A 7,500-nucleotide genomic window follows, 5' to 3' on the forward strand; every position below is an offset into this window, starting at 1 on the left:
AAATTAAAGCTGATAAAATTTCCAACAAAATAGTTATTTACATTTTTCTTGTAGGACCAAGCATAAACGAGTTATAGAGTTGGATATAAATAATATTTAACAAAAATTTGCTTTAAAATAAAATGCTTGAAAAACCCGAATTAAACTAAATTAATTGTGTCTAACACTTTACTAGAGGAAAAAGGAGAAGACATAAAAGTCACTAAATGTTTCAGAGTCGTCTTTAGTCGTCATATTAATAACAATAACATTAATAATAATAATACTAATAGTACTAAATTTGCTTATATGCAAACGCTTAATTAACGTAACATTTTTTTGGTTTCTTGCTTATGTCTCGAAAACAGTTACTCCTATCAATTTTTATCTTTTTTTCAAAATTAAAGCTAATAAAATTTCCTACAAAATAGTTATTTGCATTTTTTTGTTGGACCAACCATAAGCGAGTTATAGAGTTGGATATAAATAATATTTAACAAAAATTTGCTTTAAAATAAAATGTTTGAAAAACCGAAATTAAACTAAATTAATTGAGTCTAACACTTTAGTAGAGGAAAAAGAAAAAGACATAAAAGTCACTAAAGATTTCAGAGTTGTCTTTAGTTGTCATATTAATAACAATAACATTAATAATAATAATACTAATAGTACTAAATTTGCTTATATGCAAACGCTTAATTAAGGTAACAGTGTTTTGGTTTCTTGCTTATATCTCGAAAATAGTTACTCCTATCAATTTTTATCTTGTTACTAAAATTCAAGCTGATAAAATTTCCTACAAAATAGTTATTTGCATTTTTCATGTAGGACTAACCATAAGCGAGATATATGATTGAAAATAATTAATATTTAAAAAAAAAGTGCTTTAACAGAAAATGTCTTGTGATTTAAAATACACTTAATTTATTGGGTCCAATACTTTATTAGAAGAAAAAGGAAGTGACATAAAAGTCACTGAAGTCTTTAGAGTCGTTTTTAAATGCTGCAGTTTCGTCTTCGTCTCAAACATTGAAAACTGAATTACATTTTTGTTCAGTAACAGTCACAGTTTTCTTATTGGTTTTTTGCTTATATCTCGAAAACAGTTACTCCTATCAATTTTTATCTTTCTGTCAAAATTAAAGCTGATAAAATTTCCTACAAAATAGTTATTTGCATTTTTTTTGTAGGACCAACCATAAGTGAGTTATAGAGTTGGATATAAATAATATTTAACAAAAATTTGCTTTAAAGTAAAATGTTTGAAAAACTGAAATTAAACTAATTTAATTGTGTCTAACACTTTAGTAGAGGAAAAAGAAGAAGACATAAAAGTCACTAAAGGTTTCAAAGTTGTCTTTAATCGTCATATTAATAACAATAACATTAATAATAATAATACTAATAGTACTAAATTTGTTTATATGCAAACGCTTAATTAAGGTAACAGTGTTTTGGTTTCTTGCTCATATCTCGAAAACAGTTACTCCTATCAATTTTTATCTTTTCACTAAAATTCAAGCTGATAAAATTTCCTACAAAATAGTTATTTGCATTTTTTATGTAGGACTAATCATAAGCGAGATATAAGATTGAAAATAATTAATATTTAAAAAAGAAGTGCTTTAACAGAAAATGTCTTGTGATTTAAAATACACTTAATTTATTAGGTCCAATAGAGGAAAAAGAAGAAGACATAAAAGTCACTAAAGGTTTCAAAGTTGTCTTTAATCGTAATATTAATAACAATAACATTAATAATAATAATACTAATAGTACTAAATTTGCTTATATGCAAACGCTTAATTAAGGTAACAGTGTTTTGGTTTCTTGCTTATATCTCGAAAACAGTTACTCCTATCAATTTTTATCTTTTTACTAAAATTAAAGCTGACAAAATTTCCTACAAAATAGTTAATTGCATTTTTAATGTAGGACTAACCATAAGCGAGATATAAGTTTGAAAATAATTAAAATTTAAAAAAAAGTGCTTCAACAGAAAATGTCTTGTGATTTAAAATACACTTAATTTATAGGGTCCAATACTTTATTAGAAGAAAAAAGAGGTGACAGAAAGGTCACTGAAGTCTTTAGAGTCGTTTGTAACTGCTGCATTTTCGTCTTCGTCTCAAACATTGAAAACTGAATTACATTTTTGTTCAGTAACTGTTACAGTTTTCTTATTGGTTTTTTGCTTATATCTCGAAAACCGTTACTCCAATCAATTTCTATCTTTCTTTTAAAATTAAAGCTGATAAAGCTTCCTCTAAAGTGTTAGACACAATTAAATTAGTTTAATTTCAGTTTTTCAAACATTTTATTTTAAAGCAAATTTTTGTTAAATATTATTTATATCCAACTCTATAACTCGCTTATGGTTGGTCCTACAAGAAAAATGCAAATAACTATTTTGTAAGAAATTTTATCAGCTTTAATTTTGAAAAAAAGATAAAAATTGATAGGAGTAACTGTTTTCGAGATATAAGCAAAAAACCAATAAGAAAACTGTGACTGTTACTGAACAAAAATGTAATTCGGTTTTCAATGTTTGAGACGAAGACGAAACTGCAGCATTTAAAAACAACTCTGAAGACTTCAGTGACTTTTATGTCACTTCCTTTTTCTTCTAATAAAGTATTGGACCCAATAAATTAAGTGTATTTTAAATCACAAGACATTTTCTGTTAAAGCACTTTTTTTTAAATATTAATTATTTTCAATCATATATCTCGCTTATGGTTAGTCCTACATGAAAAATGCAAATAACTATTTTGTAGGAAATTTTATCAGCTTGAATTTTAGTAAAAAGATAAAAATTGATAGGAGTAACTGTTTTCGAGATATAAGCAAGAAACCAAAACTCTGTTACCTTAATTAAGCGTTTGCATATAAGCAAATTTAGTACTATTAGTATTATTATTATTAATGTTATTGTTATTAATATGACAACTAAAGACAACTCTGAAACCTTTAGTGACTTTTATGTCTTTTCCTTTTTTCTCTACTAAAGTGTTAGACACAGTTAAATTAGTTTAATTTCAGTTTTTCAAACATTTTATTTTAAAGCAAATTTTTGTTAAATATTATTTATATCCAACTCTATAACTCGCTTATGGTTGGTCCTACAAGAAAAATGCAAATAACTATTTTGTAGAATATTTTATCAGCTTTAATTTTGAAAAAAAGACAAAAATTTATAGGAGTAACTGTTTTCGAGATATAAGCAAGAAACCAAAAAACTGTTACCTTAATAAAGCGCTTGCATATAAGCAGATTTAGTACTATTAGTATTATTATTATTAATGTTATTGTTATTAATATGACGACTAAAAACGATTCTGAAGACTTTGGTGACTTTTATGTCTTTTTCTTTTTTCTCTACTAAAGTGTTAGACACAATTAATTTAGTTTAATTTCAGTATTTCAAACATTTTATTTTTAAGCAAGTTTTTGTTAAATATTATTTATATCCAACTTTATAACTCGCTTATGGTTGGTCCTACAAGAAAAATGCAAATAACTATTTTGTAGGAAATGTTATCAGCTTTAATTTTGAAAGAAAGATAAAAATTGATAGGAGTAACTGTTTTCGAGATATAAGCAAAAAACCAAAGTAAAAACTGTTACCGTTTCAGAACAAAAATGTAATTCAGTTTTCAATGTTTGAGACGAAGACGAAAATGCAGCATTTAAAATCGACTCTGAAGACTTCAGTGACTTATATGTCACCCCCTTTTTTTTTAATAAAGTATTGGACCTAATAAATTAAGTGTATTTTAAATCACAAGACATTTTCTGCTAAAGCACTTCTTTTTTAAATATTAATTATTTTCAATCTTATATCTCGCTTATGGTTAGTCCTACACAAAAAATGCAAATAACTATTTTGTAGGAAATTTTATCAGCTTGAATTTTAGTAAAAAGATAAAAATTGATAGGAGTAACTGTTTTCGAGATATGAGCAAGAAACCAAAACACTGTTACCTTAATTAAGCGTTTGCATATAAGCAAATTTAGTACTATTAGTATTATTATTATTAATGTTATTGTTATTAATATGACGATTAAAGACAACTTTGAAACCTTTAGTGACTTTTATGTCTTCTTCTTTTTCCTCTACTAAAGTGTTAGACACAATTAAATTAGTTTAATTTCAGTTTTTCAAACATTTTATTTTAAAGCAAATTTTTGTTAAATATTATTTATATCCAACTCTATAACTCGCTTATGGTTGGTCCTACAAGAAAAATGCAAATAACTATTTTGTAGGAAATTTTATCAGCTTTAATTTTGAAAGAATGATAAAAATTGATAAGAGTAACTGTTTTCGAGATATAAGCAAAAAACCAATAAGAAAACTGTGACTGTTACTGAACAAAAATGTAATTCGGTTTTCAATGTTTGAGACGAAGACGAAACTGCAGCATTTAAAAACGACTCTGAAGACTTCAGTGACTTTTATGTCACTTCCATTTTCTTCTAATAAAGTATTGGACCCAATAAATTAAGTGTATTTTAAATCACAAGACATTTTCTGTTAAAGCACTTTTTTTTAAAATATTAATTATTTTCAATCATATATCTCGCTTATGGTTAGTCCTACATGAAAAATGCAAATAACTATTTTGTAGGAAATTTTATCAGCTTGAATTTTAGTAAAAAGATAAAAATTGATAGGAGTAACTGTTTTCGAGATATAAGCAAGAAACCAAAACACTGTTACCTTAATTAAGCGTTTGCATATAAGCAAATTTAGTACTATTAGTATTATTATTATTAATGTTATTGTTATTAATATGACAACTAAAGACAACTCTGAAACCTTTAGTGACTTTTATGTCTTTTCCTTTTTTCTCTACTAAAGTGTTAGACACAGTTAAATTAGTTTAATTTCAGTTTTTCAAACATTTTATTTTAAAGCAAATTTTTGTTAAATATTATTTATATCCAACTCTATAACTCGCTTATGGTTGGTCCTACAAGAAAAATGCAAATAACTATTTTGTAGAATATTTTCTCAGCTTTAATTTTGAAAGAAAGACAAAAATTCATAGGAGTAACTGTTTTCGAGATATAAGCAAGAAACCAAAAAACTGTTACCTTAATAAAGCGCTTGCATATAAGCAGATTTAGTACTATTAGTATTATTATTATTAATGTTATTGTTATTAATATGACGACTAAAAACGATTCTGAAGACTTTGGTGACTTTTATGTCTTTTTCTTTTTCCTCTACTAAAGTGTTAGACACAATTAATTTAGTTTAATTTCAGTATTTCAAACATTTTATTTTTAAGCAAGTTTTTGTTAAATATTATTTATATCCAACTTTATAACTCGCTTATGGTTGGTCCTACAAGAAAAATGCAAATAACTATTTTGTAGGAAATGTTATCAGCTTTAATTTTGAAAGAAAGATAAAAATTGATAGGAGTAACTGTTTTCGAGATATAAGCAAAAAACCAAAGTAAAAACTGTTACCGTTTCAGAACAAAAATGTAATTCAGTTTTCAATGTTTGAGACGAAGACGAAAATGCAGCATTTAAAATCGACTCTGAAGACTTTAGTGACTTATATGTCACCCCCTTTTTTTTTTAATAAAGTATTGAACCTAATAAATTAAGTGTATTTTAAATCACAAGACATTTTCTGTTAAAGCACTTCTTTTTTAAATATTAATTATTTTCAATCTTATATCTCGCTTATGGTTAGTCCTACATAAAAAATGCAAATAACTATTTTGTAGGAAATTTTATCAGCTTGAATTTCAGTAAAAAGATAAAAATTGATAGGAGTAACTGTTTTCGAGATATGAGCAAGAAACCAAAACACTGTTACCTTAATTAAGCGTTTGCATATAAGCAAATTTAGTACTATTAGTATTATTATTATTAATGTTATTGTTATTAATATGACGATTAAAGACAACTTTGAAACCTTTAGTGACTTTTATGTCTTCTTCTTTTTCCTCTACTAAAGTGTTAGACACAATTAAATTAGTTTAATTTCAGTTTTTCAAACATTTTATTTTAAAGCAAATTTTTGTTAAATATTATTTATATCCAACTCTATAACTCGCTTATGGTTGGTCCTACAAGAAAAATGCAAATAACTATTTTGTAGGAAATTTTATCAGCTTTAATTTTGACAGAAAGATAAAAATTGATAGGAGTAACTGTTTTCGAGATATAAGCAAAAAACCAATAAGAAAACTGTGACTGTTACTGAACAAAAATGTAATTCAGTTTTCAATGTTTGAGACGAAGACGAAACTGCAGCATTTAAAAACGACTCTGAAGACTTCAGTGACTTTTATGTCACTTCCTTTTTCTTCTAATAAAGTATTGGACCCAATAAATTAAGTGTATTTTAAATCACAAGACATTTTCTGTTAAAGCACTTTTTTTTTAAATATTAATTATTTTCAATCATATATCTCGCTTATGGTTAGTCCTACATGAAAAATGCAAATAACTATTTTGTAAGGAAATTTTATCAGCTTGAATTTTAGTAAAAAGATAAAAATTGATAGGAGTAACTGTTTTCGAGACATAAGCAAGAAACCAAAACACTGTTACCTTAATTAAGCGTTTGCATATAAGCAAATTTAGTACTATTAGTATTATTATTATTAATGTTATTGTTATTAATATGACAACTAAAGACAACTCTGAAACCTTTAGTGACTTTTATGTCTTTTTCTTTTTCCTCTACTAAAGTGTTAGACTCAATTAATTTAGTTTAATTTCGGTTTTTCAAACATTTTATTTTAAAGCAAATTTTTGTTAAATATTATTTATATCCAACTCTATAACTCGCTTATGGTTGGTCCTACAAACAAATGCAAATAACTATTTTGTAGGAAATTTTATTAGCTTTAATTTTAAAAAAAAGATAAAAATTGATAGGAGTAACTGTTTTCGAGATATAAGCAAGAAACCAAAAAAATGTTACGTTAATTAAGCGTTTGCATATAAGCAAATTTAGTACTATTAGTATTATTATTATTAATGTTATTGTTATTAATATGACGACTAATGACGACTCTGAAACATTTAGTGACTTTTATGTCTTCTTCTTTTTCCTCTACTAAAGTGTTAGACACAATTAATTTAGTTTAATTCCGGTTTTTCAAGCATTTTATTTTAAAGCAAATTTTTGTTAAATATTATTTATATCCAACTCTATAACTCGTTTATGCTTGGTCCTACAAGAAAAATGTAAATAACTATTTTGTTGGAAATTTTATCAGCTTTAATTTTGAAAGAAAGATAAAATTTGATAGGAGTAACTGTTTTCGAGATAAAAGCAAAAAACCAATAAGAAAACTGTAACTGTTACTGAACAAAAATGTAATGCAGTTTTCAATGTTTGAGACGAAGTCAAAAATGCAGCATTTAAAAACGACTCTGAAGACTTCAGTGACTTTTATGTCACCTCCTTTTTCTTCTAATAAAGTATTGGACCCAACAAATTAAGTGTATTTTAAATCACAAGACATTTTCTGTTAAAACACTTTT

This window comes from Tribolium castaneum, unplaced genomic scaffold (assembly GCF_031307605.1).
Source record: "Tribolium castaneum strain GA2 unplaced genomic scaffold, icTriCast1.1 ptg000023l, whole genome shotgun sequence".
Lineage (NCBI taxonomy): Eukaryota > Metazoa > Arthropoda > Insecta > Coleoptera > Tenebrionidae > Tribolium > Tribolium castaneum.